The 17,659-nt window shown below is 33.7% G+C and overlaps 1 pseudogene; it reads right to left on the bottom strand.

The window, feature by feature from the left end:
- Positions 1–2,233: 2,233 nt before the first annotated feature.
- LOC116875650 lies at positions 2,234–17,452 on the bottom strand (annotated as a pseudogene).
- Positions 17,453–17,659: the final 207 nt, after the last annotated feature.

Below are 17,659 nucleotides of genomic sequence, written 5' to 3'. Positions count from 1 at the left end.
TGATAAGATGAAGAATCCAATGAGTTCTAAAGTGTGTATACCTCCATCCCCTCACACACACACACACACACACACACGAATCGTGTCTTTAGTAGTACCTATATAGCACACTATACCCTGTGTAACTAGAAGCTGGGTGCTATTGTGAACCGAGATTTCCTCTACTGTTTGAGCCCCAGTGAAAACTATCCTTGTGTTTTTATGATAATTCTTATTTCTACCACTAGTAAATTATTCCTGGAATTTATGAGATTGTTTGTTATTTTGACAAAGATATATTTGGGGAGATTGCCAAAAGACAAAGATCTTCTATTGTGCATTTATAATTTTGCATGAGTTAAATTCTTCTTGCTCTTCTCTTCTCCTTGTCGCCCACCTTCTCCACCTCTCCCTCCTTATTTCTTCTACTCTCCTCTCCTTTTCCTTCCTTCTTTTCACTTCTTTGTCCATGTCTGAAATCACTATGGGATCACTCAGCGCTCCCAGAGAGAATGGAAAAAGCACAAAATCCCTCACTCCTTGCAAATATCTGTCATTCTAGCCAAAGGAATCTTGCTATTTAATTCTAGCCAAATGCAAATATCAGACTCTTATTCTAAGAGGTTGTGTGTTCCACCAGAAGATTCATGGCTAGGTATCAATGGATGGTTACCAATCCTAGCTCTATCAACAATAAACTCAGGAAAACTGATCATTGGTTCTGCCTCTGCTTTCTCATCAATGAAGTGATGACACTACCAGTTGTGTGTAAGGTAAGGTCATCTTTCAGCGGCAGCTCTTCTACTTTGTGCTAATCTCCAGGAATGCTTAGAAATGTGGCCCCGACATTGGATAGGAATAGGGATATGTTAGCTACTGATACAATGCAAATTACAGTTTGAAATTCCCATATAATATAGGTGCCCAGTGCTAAATTACCCACACTGTTTTGGGATGGATTGAAGGTTTACACTCAGTTCAATCTGCACAGGCTGGCTTTAGCTACATAACCAGTTAGGTATTAAAAAATACCATTGTAGGGGTGCCTGGTTGGCGCAGTTGGTTGACCATCTGACTCTGGATTTTGGCTCAGATCATGATCTCGAGTCCTGCCATGGGGCTCCATGCTCAGTCCAGGGTCTGCTTGAGATTCTCTCACTTTCTCTTTGCCCCTCCTGATGGTGCTCTCTCCCCCTCTCTCTCAAATAAATGAATAAATAAATCTTAAAATACTGCTGTAAATTTTTGACTGGGCAATCCTGAAAGCAAGATGCCTTGCATGTCTTATTGATTTATAATCGGATGAAAAGGACATCTACAGTTGAGAATAAACATGGGACTGCACCTGGAAATGTCAGACCCTCCATGATGGGTATGTTCTTCTTTCTCTTAAGGTGCCATACTCTTGACTTTTACTAAAGGTTTTTGTCACCACACCCGATGGAGACTTGTGAGTCCTTTCTACCAATATTCAGGCCCTTTGTAACTGATGCACTTGAACTTCTTCAGATATAGTTGAGGGGCTGACTTGGATTTTTTCTTCTTTGCATTTACTCTTACTAAAGTAAACATATTTGCAAAACAGAACATAAGGGAAATAGTAATAAAGGATTTGTTCTTATCTCCAAAGCTGTTTATCATTATAAACCACTTTAGAGAAATAGCAGATTATAAAATATAAGGGTACATAATTTCTCAAGGGATTTTTTGGGAAAACACACACACACACACACACACACACACACACACGCACAAAACCTTCCAAACATTAGGAAGTAGTGTTTGACATTTATTTTGACTCAGAAAAACAGATTTTTATGGTCATAATATATTGTGTATGTTGATGCTTAGTGTTATTATTGTCTTTCCTAAAAATCTGCAAATAAGACCTTTTAAAATTAACCAGTAGCTATTTCCAATTTATAGATAGTAATTTATATTTATATCTTAGTGAACTTAAGAGTCTTGACCAGATACCTTTTTTTTTTTTAAAGATTTTATTTATTTGACAGAGAGAGATCACAAGTGGACAGAGAGGCAAGCAGAGCGAGAGAGAGAGGAGGAAGCAGGCTCCCCGCGGAGCAGAGAGCCCGATGTGGGACTCGACCCCAGGACCCTGAGATCATGACCTGAGCCAAAGGCAGAGGCTTGACCAATTGAGCCACCCAGGTGCCCCCCCCCCCTTTTTTAAACAGTAATTTAAAGTTTATTCCAGCTCTAATGCAGGTTAGGTTATTCTGACTTTAAAGTAGCATCACATGACATTCCTCTGGGTTCTTTCCCGAGATGTTCTGTTGTACTTACTTCTGTCTGTTCTATACATCCATGCAGTCTCTGGCACTGGGGGTTATCTGAGTTTGGATCACACAGCAGTGAACAAATGGATACAAGAACTTGAGAAATAGTTAAAGCAGGAGACCACTGTGATCTTAGAATATCGAGACAAATGCTGCCATTACTGCTAATATTTGGATGATAAATCCTTGTTGCAAATGCAACCTTAGGTGGTATGAAGAAGTACCTGTAGGAAGATCAATTGTCCAAAAGAATACACCACCTTGATATGGGCTGTCATTAGGTCCTGTAATTGTGGCTTGCCAATGAAACACATCATCTCCAACTGTACTTGCCGAACATTGTGCTGGAGGATCATGGCCCAAATACCAAAAATACCCTTTAAGGCGGTCTTAGTTTGTAGTTATTTTATAATCATTCTTATTAAGGCATTTTAAAATAATGCTTTATTTTGTTGTTTATCTTCCATGCTTTCTAAAAGAATTATCATTAGCTGTCTCTACCACCTTTCTATAAAAGCCATAGTCACTGAAGGGTGCATTTTAGCATTTGAAACCTCAGTAGTATTCATAAAATGAATATAAAAAGACACATTGCATTTTTTTATTATCTTGATAAAAGAGAATATTATGACTTCTGTGCCAACTGTCAAACTCCACTTTAGTAAAGAATATATGCATATATTTATAACACATTGTACTATACACACAAGCACACACACGTGTTAATTTTTAATATCATGTTTTCAAACTGGACAACAAAAGGAGAGATACTAATAAGGACCATCTGCTACTTTAAACTTTTCCCTATGTTTTTAATTTCAGTCATGAGTCTCTTAAAGGAAAACAAAAAACGAAAAACAAAAGTGACATCAGGGATGCCTGGTGGCTCAATTGGTTAAGTGCCTGCTTTCGACTTGGGTCCTGGGTCATGATCCCAGGGCCCTGGGATAAAACCTGTCATCAGGCTCTCTGCTCAGCTGGGAGTCTGCTTCTTCCTCTCCCACACCCTTTCAAATAAATAATTAAAATCTTTTAAAAATCCTGATATCATACACATCCACATTAAAGGTGCACCAATATAATTTCATTGAGGGGACAGCGATTTCTAGCCCCCAAGGTTTAGGACACAGAAGAGGTTTTAACACTTTTTTTTTTTTTTTCAGTTTATACTACCCTATCCCCCTGCTTCACATTTTATATTCCTATGATTGCCTGAATAGAAATAGTTGTATTTTTTTCTTTTGAAATAACACTGTCTATCCTAGTTTCTGAGATAATACTGCAACATTTTCAAAGTGATATTCACCTCGGCTCTCTTGATCTCTCCAATTAAATTGGTTTTACCTTTTCTACCTTTAAAATCAACTTTACTTTAAAAGATACCCCAAGGAAATTCAAGCACAGAAAAACTCAGGTGTGATAAATCAGTTTCTGATGATAAAGAAGTTTTTCTCTTTCTATAAATGAACATTTCAGTTGTTGTTTGACTAGATTTGTCAGTCTAAAGAAAACAGAAATGTTCTTTTTCTCATCTTCATTAGATCATAGTTTTATTAGGCTTGGATGTTGAATGCCAGATGCATTCAATGAAAACAAGACTGATTTATCATCTTCATTGTAAAGTGGTGATACCAAGGTAGAATACAAGTAAATGTTTTGCCTTTAAAGTAAATTAAGGAAATTATAGTCAATATATCCTTTAGAAACTCGGAGTAAACTTGAAGTCTATCTTGAGAAAAAGACCAGATACTGGACACAGTAACCCAAAGAACAAAGAATAACAGTATCCCTTTACCTACTGAGAAGAACAAGGAAAAATAAACTTCGACATAGTCTTCAAGTGCTTGAAATTTTATCATGAAAACAAACAAAGCAAAACAGCAATCTAGTATTTTTAACTTCTACTATAAATAGACAAACTAAAAGGACTTATGTTATAGCATAAATATATGAGGTTCTCATATCCTGAACATGAAAAATGATATAAAATTTTAATGGTTTATTCAATATATTGTCAAATTTTAGCTGAGTGTGTGTGGATTTGATGATTTTTAGAATCCTCCCAGCTCCACAAGATGCTGAATCTATCAAAGTATCACCTTTCACTGTTTGATGTGGTTATGACTGCAAAACATCTTTCCATCATGTACAATAAAAACAGACTTCAAAAAACTAGATGAAGCTAGGAATGTTTAATCTAAATTCATTTTACAGAAGTGGAGAAAAAAAACCCAATATTTTGCAGTGCTTGGGTTTCTTTTTTTTTCTTCTGTAAAAAAGTAACTTCATTTTTGAAATAAAAACTGTCATTAGATAATTTTTTACATCTCAGTGGTTTTGTGTAGCTTTGAGCAATATACAATATGTTCTCCTTTCCTTGAGTTGTCTGATATAAGTGAATTTGTGGTGGCGTAAATATATTAAGGGGAACGGATGTTTCACTGTTTAAAATTTGCTAACATCAACACTTCCTTAAAAGGGGAGGACAAAAAAAAGAAAACTTTGTGTAAATTGTTATCTTTACCCAAAATAAATGCACCCCAAAATAAACAGCTTCATTTTCATAATAACCCTATTTAACCAAAACATAACGCAAAGCCAGCATGTAATTGGTAAATTTCACAGTACTTATGTCTATATATAGCAATACATTAAATCATTATGTATTTTCAAAGAATGATAGCTTCAAGATGGGCCAATTCCCTTTGAAATGACCACCACAAAATGGCTTAAAAATTATCAACTTCTTCATGTTTATCTCTGATACACAGATTTATGCTTTACCTATGATAATGAGATTATTATAAAAAGCCCTTGGAAAAAACCTCCCTCTATCAATCTATAAAGATAACCAAAGGCTAACAATTTATATCAGTTCTTTCAGGTATAATACTGAAACCAAAAGAATTATGTCTATATAAGATACAATACAAAAATGAAATTGGGTATTAGAGTGCTATCTCTCAGAATAATAATAGTACAAATAGCAAATAATAAATAGTATAAAAATATTAAGAAAACTATACATAGGACTTCCTCTGTGTTTGGTAATATTGATTATAATATCAGATATATTTTTTTGATATAATTTTTGAGGTACAATTATTATTTCACCCACTATAAAAATGAGAAAGTGGGGCCACAGGAATTAAGTATTTTCTTAGGGTTACCCACATAGAATACGGTAAAGCTAGGATCTGGAAAAAAGTAGACTATTTCTAGAGACTTTCTTCTGAACTATACTGCTGTCCCACCTGTCTATAGAAATAATGTTTTTAAAGGCATAAGTAACTTCTGATATTTTTGTTAACTTACTTGGCCTTAATAATATATTTCTAGGCTTTTGAATATTTTACTTCATTCTATTTGTTTTCTGTTGTTGCTGTAACAAATTACCACAAACAGTAGCTTTAAAAAGCAACACATATTTCTGGAGCTTGGAGAACAGAGATGGCCTTACTGAGCTAAAATAAAATTGGCAGGGCTGCATGCATTTCTGGAGAAAATGCATTTTCTTGCCTCTTCCAGCTTCTCAATGCTGCCTTCTTTCATTGCCTTGTGGCTCCCGAATATCTTCACAGCGAGCAATGCCCAGGAGAATATTTCACTGGGCTCACAGAATTATCTAGGATAATCCCTTTATTTTAAGGTCAGTTGATTAACAACCTCAATTTCATCTGCAAATTTAATTGCCCCTTGCCGTGTAATAGAACATATTCAAAGGTTCAGGAAGTTAGGACATATACATTTTGGGGGACCATTATTCTGCCCACCATACTCATGACATATTTATTATACAGAGTATTTTGTACGTGTGCTTTTGTGTGTGTGTGTGTGTGTGTGTGTGTGTAAAACATTATCATCACAGTTTAATGGGAGGATAAATTAATTATCCACTTAATTGTACCTTTGACATTTTGGGTTATAAAATTCTGTTTTGTTTCTAAAATTTAGAAAACATTACCTGTGTTAACCACTCACGTGTTTGGCTTTTATTGGACATTGCCATTTGGTCAGTGAAGCTGTAGCAAGGCATGGCAGTTTTATCTACTCTCCCAGACTCTTGGAACCATACTGGTAATAACTGCAACTTGAATACTTAACTTCATTCTCTGGTGTAAAATATAAACTCTTTAAGAGTATAATCCTGTAAGTATTTGTGAAAACTGATTACATTTTGATGACAAGTCTGTTATTATCCTGTGTCACTTGCTTACATTTACTTTCCTTTCTTTTTTAAAATTTTCCTCATGAAAAACAAAAGGAAGTTATATAGATAGATAGATATAGATATAGATAAATGTTGGATATCTATATCTATATCTATCTATCTATCTATATAACTTCCCTTTGTTTATATATATATTATATTATATATATATTATATATATATTATATATACATACACATATATATATGTAATCCTATATTATTTAACACATATGCTCATTGTGTCTCAAAATGTTGGACTGGAACATGATTAAGAAAGAGCACTCTTTGTATTGGTATATTTTGTATCTAATATTAAAAAGTAGAAGAAAGGAGCACCTGGGTGGCTCAGTGGTTAAGCCTCTGCCTTCAGCTCAGGTCATGATCTCAGGGTCGTAGGATTGAGCCCCCCCATCAGGCTCTCTGCTCCACGGGGAGTCTGCTTCCCTTCCTCTCTCTCTGTCTGCCTCTCTGTCTACTCGTGATCTCTGTCTGTCAAATAAATAAATAAAATCTTAAAAAAAAAAAAGTAGAAGAAGAGCACCTGGGTGGCTCAACCGTTAAGCGGCTGCCTTTGGCTCAGGTCATGATCCCAGGGTCCTGGGATGGAGCCCCACATTGGGCTCAGCTGGGAAGCTTGCTTCTCTCTCTCCTACTCCCCCCTGCTTGTGTTCCCTCTCTCACTGTTACCTGTGTCTCTCTGTCAAATAAATAAATAAATAAATAAATAAAAGAAACTGTTCTAAATATTTGGGTAGTAAGTTGAATCATATTTGACTCTTTGCTCCATTTTTAAGTCATGGCTTATCATTCTGAACCAACATAATCCAGGGGTGCCTGGGTAGGTCAGTCATTGAATGTCTGCCTTCAGCTCAGGTCATGAACCCAGGGCCCTGGGATGAAGCCCCACATCAGGCTCCCTGCTCAGCAGGGAACCTGCTTCTCCCTCACCCTCTGGTGCTCTCCCTGCTTCTGTTCCCTCTCTTGCTGTCTCTCTCTATATATCAAATAAATAAATCTTTAAAAAAATCCAAAAATCCAATAATTTTCTACCTAAAGAAAATATTTATTATCAAGCTGGGAAATTTTCTCTACATTTTATATTATTCCTGAGGGCAATTTTATTGAGGGTTCAAGTCCTTACTTGGAAATAATGACCTAGAGATATAGGCCTGAAAAAAATAAAGAATGTATACATGCAAACAAACATTAGACAGAAAATAATCACTGTAAACACCTATATGTATGATCCACATTACAGAGTGATCATATGACTATATGGTATGAATGAAAAAAGGATTAAACAGAGGCTTCAATATGATTTTAGCCTGGGCCCATGAGTTGAGGTGCAAAAATGCATGGAGCAGTGTTTCTAAACTTTTTTGTTGTTATGTTAAATTATTACTTCCTAGAGAAACACTAAATACACTGATCATTTTTTAAAAATATTTTATTTGTCAGAGAGAGAGAGAGCACAAGCAGAGGGAGGGAGAGAGGGAGAGGCAGACTCCCTACTGAACAAGGAGCCAGATGCAGGACTCAATCTTATGACCCTGGGATTGTGACCTGAGCCGAAGGTAGACACTTAACAAACTGAACCACCCAGGTGTCCCTAAATATACTGTTTTTAACTACTTCTTTCCTTTCATAGAATTTTAATACTGTTATTTACCGTTATGATGGCCCTTTGGAGGGCCACACATTAAGATGTTATTTACTGCCCCCCCGCAAACAGTTTTTACATCCTTGGAGATAGTATCATCCCCATTGAGAATACAGAAACATAGAGTGACAGCAATGTCACTGCTTGACAGCAGTGTCAGAGCTTGACAGCAAGCTCAACAGGCTGTTTTTGAAAACCTTCATTTTACTGACAGGAAGCTTGGACACAGAGAAGGAAATTGATTTGTCTAAAACAATACATTCTTACTAGGTAGTATGGATAACATAAAAGAAATATAAGGCATGGAATATGGCAAATTTGTTTCTATACACAAGTAATATTGATCAAAACAAGAAGCACTGTTGGAAACAAAAATGTCCGTAAGTACCTACATTATAACTAAGTGATGCAACTGTCAGGTATTACCTCTTAGTCTGATATTTTGATGTAAATAGAATGCAACATTATTTGAAAATTCAAAAACTAAGTATTACTTGTATGATAATGTATAATAGGGAAAAAAAAAAACAAACTCCTTTGAGAGAAGCTCAGTCACAGAGACTTACAAATTCCAGTAGAAGGCAAGGCTTGTTTAAAGGTCAATTGCATGTATACTCTTGGTATTTTCCCTGAGTTAGAGCTTGTTCAACAAAGTAAGGAGTTCACAACTGTCAGACGCTGGCATTTCAAAGGGTAAAAAATATCTTTATGAAATAATCAGGACAAAAATCTCTTCATTCACCATAATGTATTAAATACCACCTGGAAAAGACTATCAAAATTTCTTCTTCTACCTCCTTATGAAAAATGATCTCCTTTCTTAGAGTAGTAAAAATAAATATAAATAAATCACAATCAGGAAGTAAAACTGCCATTTGAAGTTAATGTCTTCATATTCCTGATTAAGTGATGGCAAAATATTGTGCAGAAGATTATTGTTGAGATCAGAGCAATAAGCAATGTACTATAATTAAATTCCATCACATAGAGAGGGGAAAAGTAAGCCATGTTCCTTGGTCATAGGCATAGATGGTATCTGCCAGGCAATTACATACAATTCTAGCTGGGAGCACTAGACCATTAATTAAAATTACCAGGATTCTTCTTGCCTAATAAAGTATTGTAAATTTCTTCACATTACATGCGTTAATTTTAATACATTCCAAAATGGTTTAGGAATACCTGTTATAAAGTAACACAAACAGTGTGGATCTCATGGAGAAAACACAATAGTTATAATAAGGGTAATATGTAAAAATTTCAAATCAGATATTTAAAATTTGAAGGAAAAAATAAGTAGTTAAGTCCTTGCCTTGGGCCATACCTTTGATCATGTTAACACTTACTCCCCTCCAAACCAACTCTGTTCAACTCACCTATCCTAAATGTGTCTCCAGGCCAGTAACTCAGGCAAACCTCTCTTCATTTCCATTCATATGAATTTCCTAGGCTTTTGTCAGTTTTTTACTAGCCTTGCTCCTAAATTAATTTTGTTTTACCTGGTCCCTTATTCCTGATTTGTATTACATCAAGGTCTTCCTCCTACCCTTCACTGGCTACACCTTTCAACCCAATAGACTTTTGGCCTAATATTTTATTCCTAGGTGTCAACTAGAACATAATGCCCAAGCCTCAAGTCCAGATACCACATCGCCCAAATTGATATCATTGGTTGATAGCCAAAATTGCCCTATAGAAATCAGACAACCAATTTAGTCCCTCATTTATTCTTTTACTCATCTAAAACGTATTTATTGAACAGTTCAATAGGCAGGGAACTCTGCTGGTGTTGGAGACATAATGATAAATAAGAAAGGATGGTTCTTTATTCATGGATCTTACATTCTATTTGAGGAGACAAATATGAAATAAATAACTGTATAATTGCACAAATAATTTTTCCATTTGATGAATACTACAAATCATCTCAGAAAATGTTGACATTATAGACCTAAAAATTTGTTCTAAGCTGGAAAGTCTGGAAATGCTTCATTGAATAAGAGACATTTAATCTGAGGCTCAAAAAATACAGTTTTCTTTGCATGGAATAAGGAGAAACACAAAACAGAATTAAAAGCATAGACAAAGGACCTAAGATAAGGAGGGGCTTGGGTCATCAGAGGAGGTATGAGAAGAATCAGTGTGGTAGAAAGTAAAGGGAGAAAGAAGGTGTGTAAAGATCCTGGTAAGATAGACTGATGCCAGATTATATAGCACAATTTTAAGCATTTTGAATTTTAACTAGAGAGCTTTGGGGAGACATTGGTAACTATAAAGTTGTGAAATTACAGGATCCTATTTGGGCTTTGTAAGCATTTTTTTGACAAAGAGTATGGAATATGAATTGGGGGCTTATAAAAGAGGCTACTAAAAAATCAGATCAAAGGACACAATTAAGAGTGAAAAGACAAAGAATGAGAGAAGACGCAAATATATTTCTGTAGGGGATTAGTATCTGGAATATATAAAGAACTCCTATAATTCAACAACTGAAAAATGAAATAACTCTATTTTAAAATAGCCCAAGGACTTGAATAGACATTTCTTTAAAAATTATATACAAATAGCCAACAAGCATATGAAAATGTGATTAACATCCCTAATCATCAGAGAAGTATAATTCAACACCACACTGAGGTATCACCTCATGCCCATTAGGATAGCTACCCCTAAGAAAAGAAGAGGAGAGGAGAAGGGAGAGGGGAAAAAGGAGAGAAAAGAGAAAGGAGAACAAACAAATGCTGGGAGAATGTAGAGAAATTGAAACCCTTGTGTGCTATTAGTGGAAATGTAAAATGTTGTAAATGCTATGGCAAACAGTAGGAAAGCCACTCAAAAAAATTAAAAATATAGAACTACAATGCCACTGCTGGGTATATATACAAAATAGTTGAAAGCAGTGTCTTTAAAAAAATATTTGTCCACCCATGTTTATAGCAGCACTATTCATAATAACCAAGAGGTGGAAGCAACCCAAATGTCCAGTAACAGATGAATGAGTAGATTAAATGTATATATACATACTACATACTACAATTACATACATACTAGAGATTTTTATATTATATAATATATATTATATATTTAATATATACTTTTACTATATAATATATATTATATATAATACATATAATATATAAAGTATAATATTTAATTTATATATTATATATACATACTACAGATTATTCAGTCTTAGGAAAGTAATCCTGTCACATGATGCAACATGGATGAACTTTGAGGACTTTAGGCTAAATGAAATAAACCAATCATAAAAGAACAAATACACTGATTCTACAATTTTAGGTAGGTAAAGTAGTCAAATTCTTAGAAAATGGAATGGAAGTAACTATGGGCTGAAGGGAGATCTGGGAAGGGGAGCTTCTCAAAAACTATAGAGTTTTAGATTTGCAAGATGAAAAGGTTCTGGAGATCTGTCTTACAACAGTGTGAATTAATATACTTAATGCTACTGAACTGTACATTTAACAATGGTTGAGATAATAGATCTTATGTTTTTTAGCCACAATAAAAAATCAATTAGAAGTTATTGCTACAGTTAAAAAAATGGTAGTTTGGATTAGAATTGTAACAGTGAGATCAAGAGAAAAGGATAAATGTAAAAGAGATTTGAAGTAGAATAAACATGCATATTACATGAAATATGTGGGACAAGGGAGAGGAACCAGGCAAAGAAGTGTTAATATTTTTTTGATTTATAAAGCTGTATTTGTGTCAGTATTGTGCCTGAGATACATATTTAAAATTTGTCAGTATGTAAGTAAGAAAAATTATGGCATGAGATGAAATTATGAAGGTAGTAAGAGGCTAATAGTAAAGAAAGAAATGAGCTATAAAGAGAATCTAGAGCTTTATCTGAACATATCCAGATTTTATAAGTCAAATCAAAGAAAATGAGTGGACAAGAAAAGTCTGAGAAGAGAGTATATTAATAGATGTACTCCAAATCAGTTAATCACCTAGACTCAAATTTACCAATTCTTTGTTCATTCCCTCTTAATATTAACAAAAAAAGATTATCATAAAGAAAGAATTCCCCATATAGTCTAATCTTACACTCTATGATGATCAGTGAGAAAAAGTGTAAGGTTTCAATTAATTCTTTTTTTTTGTTTTGATTTATGTAAAGATTTGTTGAAATATAGATCAGGATGTCATTCCTAAATAAGCCACAGACCTATAACTTCACAATCACATGCAAATCCATATATGGTTAAATTCATGTGTAAATTTTTAATTCTTAAAGAGTTGAGGAAACAAAAACTAAATCTTTTCCACTCTCAAGATTACAAACATCAGCCATGATATATGTCAAAACTACTGTCAAAAAATAGCAACCAAGTGCCCTTATTTATAGTGACACACAAAGAAAGAAACTTGAATCAAAACGTGCTTATCTTCTTACCTCAACAACTGAGAGCAAGTGGAAATTTCATCTGTATTCACATTAGATGGCATGTTACATACACTTGGGTTTCACTTTTTGTAGTTTATTTGGGGGCAGAAAGAGTAAGATTATGTAGAAGTTATTGGAGGTACATTATTAATACAATGATAACTTTAAAAGATAGGTTAAGTTAACTAATTGTGTGTATTCACTGTAACTGAATTTACTGTGTAGATTCACCAGAGTTCAGAATATTTTGTTATAGTGTAACAGATTCGACTATGTATGGGGATACTAGCCCTTATATGCATAGTTCATGAACAACTTTTAGCACATAATCATTTCTTGCCACTTTTTATTCAATACCAACTGAGCACATTGAAAAAACACTCAAAGTACCTCCTAATTCTTAAAAGTAATTTTTAAGTTGTAGATACATTGATGGATTAATGTTCAACTCACTCTTTCTTGTAAAGAAAATAAAGTGGGATGTGGCCAAATATATTATCACTGTACTGTTAATCACATTGTAGATGATTTGCTATTAAACAGAGGTAGATATCTTATTAATAAAGAAATTTTAAATCTATCCTTGAATCCCTACCTTATGACATAGTGAGGGTTTTAGGCATTATAACTCACTTACAGTTTTATTATTTGTTGTTCCTCTGTTAAGATGACCTAATCTTAGTTTCTCTGCATTTCAATTTACATAGACAAATAAATGTAACACACATTTTTAAATCTATGCAATGAAAAATTGGGGGTAGAGGCAAATAACTTCTTGAGTAAAATTTTTCTTAATTTTAAGACACTACTTGAGTAAAGTATGTCTTAAGATTTGTTTCTGCCTATTTTTTTTTTTTGAGGGCACTTCAGTTGATATCAGAACTATCCATTCAATAAAATTAATTGCAAAGACGTTTTTAAAATACTACTCCTTTAGAAACTAAACTTTCTTGTTCTGATCATCTTGCTATATTGGAATGTAATTTTCAGTATGTTAGTCATTCAATATGTTAGCATTGATGTTTACTTTGGTATGAGTCTTGCTTTTTGCAAATCTGTTTATTCCTGGGGTAATTTATAGATATTTGAATTCACTTTTGCCTTTTTTAAAAAGATTCTGTCAGTTACTCTGATATGATTATGAATATATTGAAAGCTGACAATGACATACCATTTCCATGTTATTACAAAAATGTTTTCATTGAGAAGAATTGCAAATATATAAATAATGACCTTAATATTCTTACAGACTACAGCCTGTAATGTAGAACTGTAGAATAAGAAATATAATCTGAAAATAAAGCTCAATTATAAGAAAAAAAGAAATTTACAAGAATAAAACAAAAGAACATGAGGTATTTTAAAATAATCTGTGTTTCATTTCAACAGGCATGGTGGGTGATTGCAGGAAATTATTATGTTTTAATGAATTCTAAGGGAAAATATTACCATGATAAAGTAACTTTTAATAATATTATGAGGTGAGTGCTGTGAATTGTGTAAGACTGATGATTCACAGACCTGTACCCCTGAAACAAATAATACATTATATGTTAATTTTAAAAAAAAGAAAAAATATTATAAGAAAATATGAATATATCAATGGGGTCATAAACATATACATATTTACTTATATATAAGATATATGTACATGTGTATGATTTACAACAAATTTTATATCTTATACATTATTTATAAAAATATACCCAGTAATAGTTTAGCTATTTATATGAATACATGAAAATTATATTGAAGATGAGGGAGAATAAATGGATACTGACTATGTATATTTTATAAGCTATTATGTTTAAAGTATGGTTTTAAAATCATCCATTGAAAATGGAGGTTAATGGTGAAAAACATATATATATATATATATATACACTATATACACATACATACATATGACACACACTATTATATATAAAATCCTGATATTTTCTATTTTAAAAAAATTTATTTAGAATTTGAAAATTGTATAGAGGTTTGACATAGTTATTTCTGTTAAAACTTTCTTGGAATAAGTTAATGCTAATATTTAATTAAAGTCAGGACTTCAGTAAGTGTACACTTGCTCTTGGAGAGACAAATCATTGACTAGGGAAAGAAAAACAGAAAGTGCACAAACTTCACCTTCTATTTAGAGAAATGTCAGAGTGACTAGATTGTCTATCTGCTGACCTTTGGAAGACACTGGTAGGAGAGTTTTAACAAAGAAAAAAGAGAAACTAAATTGTTGTATGTATTGAATAAAGAAAGGAAGTAGAAGCAAATTTAGGTATTATAATTAACCCAGGGGTGAAAAAAAGATTAATAAAATTTTTAATCATTACTATATTGCATTAAAACTTGTTTAAATGAATTTGTTTTTAGATTTTATTTATTTACTTGACAGAGAAAGAGATATCACAAGTAGGCAGAGCATCGGGCAGAGAGAGAGAGGGAAGCAGCCTCCCTGCAGACAGAGAGCCCGATGCAGGGCTCGATCCCAGGACCCTGAGATCATGACCTGAGCCAAAGGCAGAGGCTTAACCCACTGAGCCACCCAGGTGTCCCTAAATGAGTATTTTTTAAAGAAATGTTTGTCCACATCACTAAAGAGTTAAATCACAATAATTATTCATGACATCACAAAGATCCCTTGGACCATTTAAGCCAGTTTTTTATGTGTGGTTCCATATCATTCCATATTTTAATAGAGATGACTATCCCAATGACAGGAAATTCTTTGCTCAGTGTACTGAATTCATGATTAAATCTATACCAATGGAGGAAAACGGAAACTATAAAATAGGGAAGCTCGTAGGAGGAGTCAAGAGTCTAAAATTATGTTGAATACTGAAAACCCAAGGTGCACATATACCCCTTAATGATGAGTACTTTCCTACAGGTTAACAACTCCCATTGCTCTCTCTCTCTCTCTTTTTACTTTTTTTAAGATTTTATTTATTTATTTGAGAGAAAGAGAAAAAACATGAGTGGGGAAGGGACAGAAGAAGACGGAGAAGCAAACTCCCTGCTGAGCAAGGAGTCAGATGTAGGGCTTGATCTCTGGACTCCAAGATCATGCATGACCTGAGTCAAAAGGAGACATTTAACCAACTGAGCCACTCGGGTAACCCCCCACCCCCCAACCACTGCTTTCTTATATAACAAGGAAATACATATTGGGCCACAATATGTTATGTTTAGTTATACATAACATATATATATGTTTATGTTATGTTTATTTTTATGTTTAGTGATACATGTAAGGACATGCTATCTCTAGTCCCTACAAGTCTTAGGATCTTTTGAAAGTCTTTATTGACTTCTACCTAAGGTACCCTCCCTGTCCTTGTCCCTAAATAGCTAATGGTGTCCATTGATATTTTCCATTTAATAACTCAAGGGGAAAAGGGAAAATAATTGCATTATTTAAATTTTTTCTAACCATCACTCCATTTCATTTTGTTTTATTTTCCAGTAATAATTATCAAATCCTGATAGCCTTTGTAGTTATGAATAACAAACACTTCGCTATTCCTTTAAACAAAAACGGAAATGAACATGGAAGGAAAAAAGAAGACAACTTATTTATCACTTACTTTCTCCTGAGAACATAAGACTTTAATTTTATTAAAAACAAATAGACTCCTGGTTTTCAGTGTGGCATATAAAGAGCTTGAAAATCATCACTCTATCCTAACATTTCACTGGATTTAAAATTATTGATTGGTAGCTTTTTTTTTTTTAAACACTAAAATATATCAACACATTTTATTCTGTCCTCTATATTTTCTTTTGAAAGTCAGATGGCAGACATATAGTTGTTCCCTGGAAACTCTGTGTGTGTGTGTGTGTGTGTGTGTGTGTGTGTGTGTGTTTCCTTACTTGAATTCATTGGGCTTCTAGAATCTGAGGCTCAATGTCATTCATTGTTTTGAGAAAATTCTCAAAGTATCTCTTGAAATTTCACTTTTGCATCATGCTCTCCTTTCTTCCTATAGGTCCCCAAATTAACTGTTTTGGTTTTTCACTATGCTCCATTTATCCCCTTATGCTCTTTTCTTAATTTTCTTTCACTTTTTCTGCATATTTTGGTCAAAACTTTCATATTTTTAACTTTCCATTTTTACCAATCCTGTCTTCAGTTATGCCTAATCTGTTAAACTTAACCATTGTATTCTTAATTTCATTCATTGTATCTTTTTCTTTAAAAAAAAAAAAGATTTAGTTACTTATTTGAGGTAGGGAGAGAGAGCATGAGCAGGAGGGGCAGAAGGAGTGGGAGACAGAAACTCCAGCAAAGATGTGGGACTCGATCTCACAACCCTGAAATTATGACCTGAGCCGAAACCAGGAGTCAGATGCCTATTCAACTCTCCTGAGGTGCCCCTCATTGTATTTTTTTTTTTTTCATTTGACTGTCTTTTCTCAGATTGTAATATCTGGAGAAACTACTCATCATTATCTTGAATGATTATCAATATACTTAATTGATTACTTCAGTTTCAAGATCATTTACATATCTCTTTCTCCTGGTTTTGTTTCCTCTCCTAGAGTTGGGTCATTTCCTTTGTATAAAATGATTGACAAGACTAACTTCAAGATTTGGTTGGTGTTATCTCCTAATAGATTTTTCTTTTTCTTTGTGATAGGAAATTAGAATAGTTGTATATAAATTTAATATAATATGGGATTTAGGTAATTTGAAACTGAACTTCTTTCTTTGTAAGACCTAGACAATCTTTGCTTTTGTACTTTCTTTGGTAATAGTGTTTCTAAGATCCTCACTAGAAATATGCATGGTATAAGGGTGCTACGTAGTCAATCTCTGAAATACAAATTTTGTCTTCCAGTTGTACAGAATTACTTCAATCTATACTTACCTTCTGGTCTCGTAGTCATTTTGTTGGTTTGTTTATTTGACTCTAACTCTCTAGATAGAACACCAGTTAAGAAAGCAGCAGATGCCTCAAAGAGGCTCATTTGACTCTCTCAAAGTCATTGATAAAACTTCACGTTCATCTAGAGGCATTTAGTTTTCACTGGGATTTGAAACCCTCCTCATGTCTGGATGGCTTGATTGCACAGATTACTTGAAACAAATATTGT

The sequence above is a fragment of the Lontra canadensis genome, unplaced genomic scaffold (genome assembly GCF_010015895.1).
Source record: "Lontra canadensis isolate GAN:19392208 unplaced genomic scaffold, GSC_riverotter_1.0 scaffold42, whole genome shotgun sequence".
NCBI classification, from domain to species: domain Eukaryota; kingdom Metazoa; phylum Chordata; class Mammalia; order Carnivora; family Mustelidae; genus Lontra; species Lontra canadensis.
Note: the sequence above shows the minus strand (reverse complement) of the source record. Positions and strands in the feature narration are given on the sequence as shown.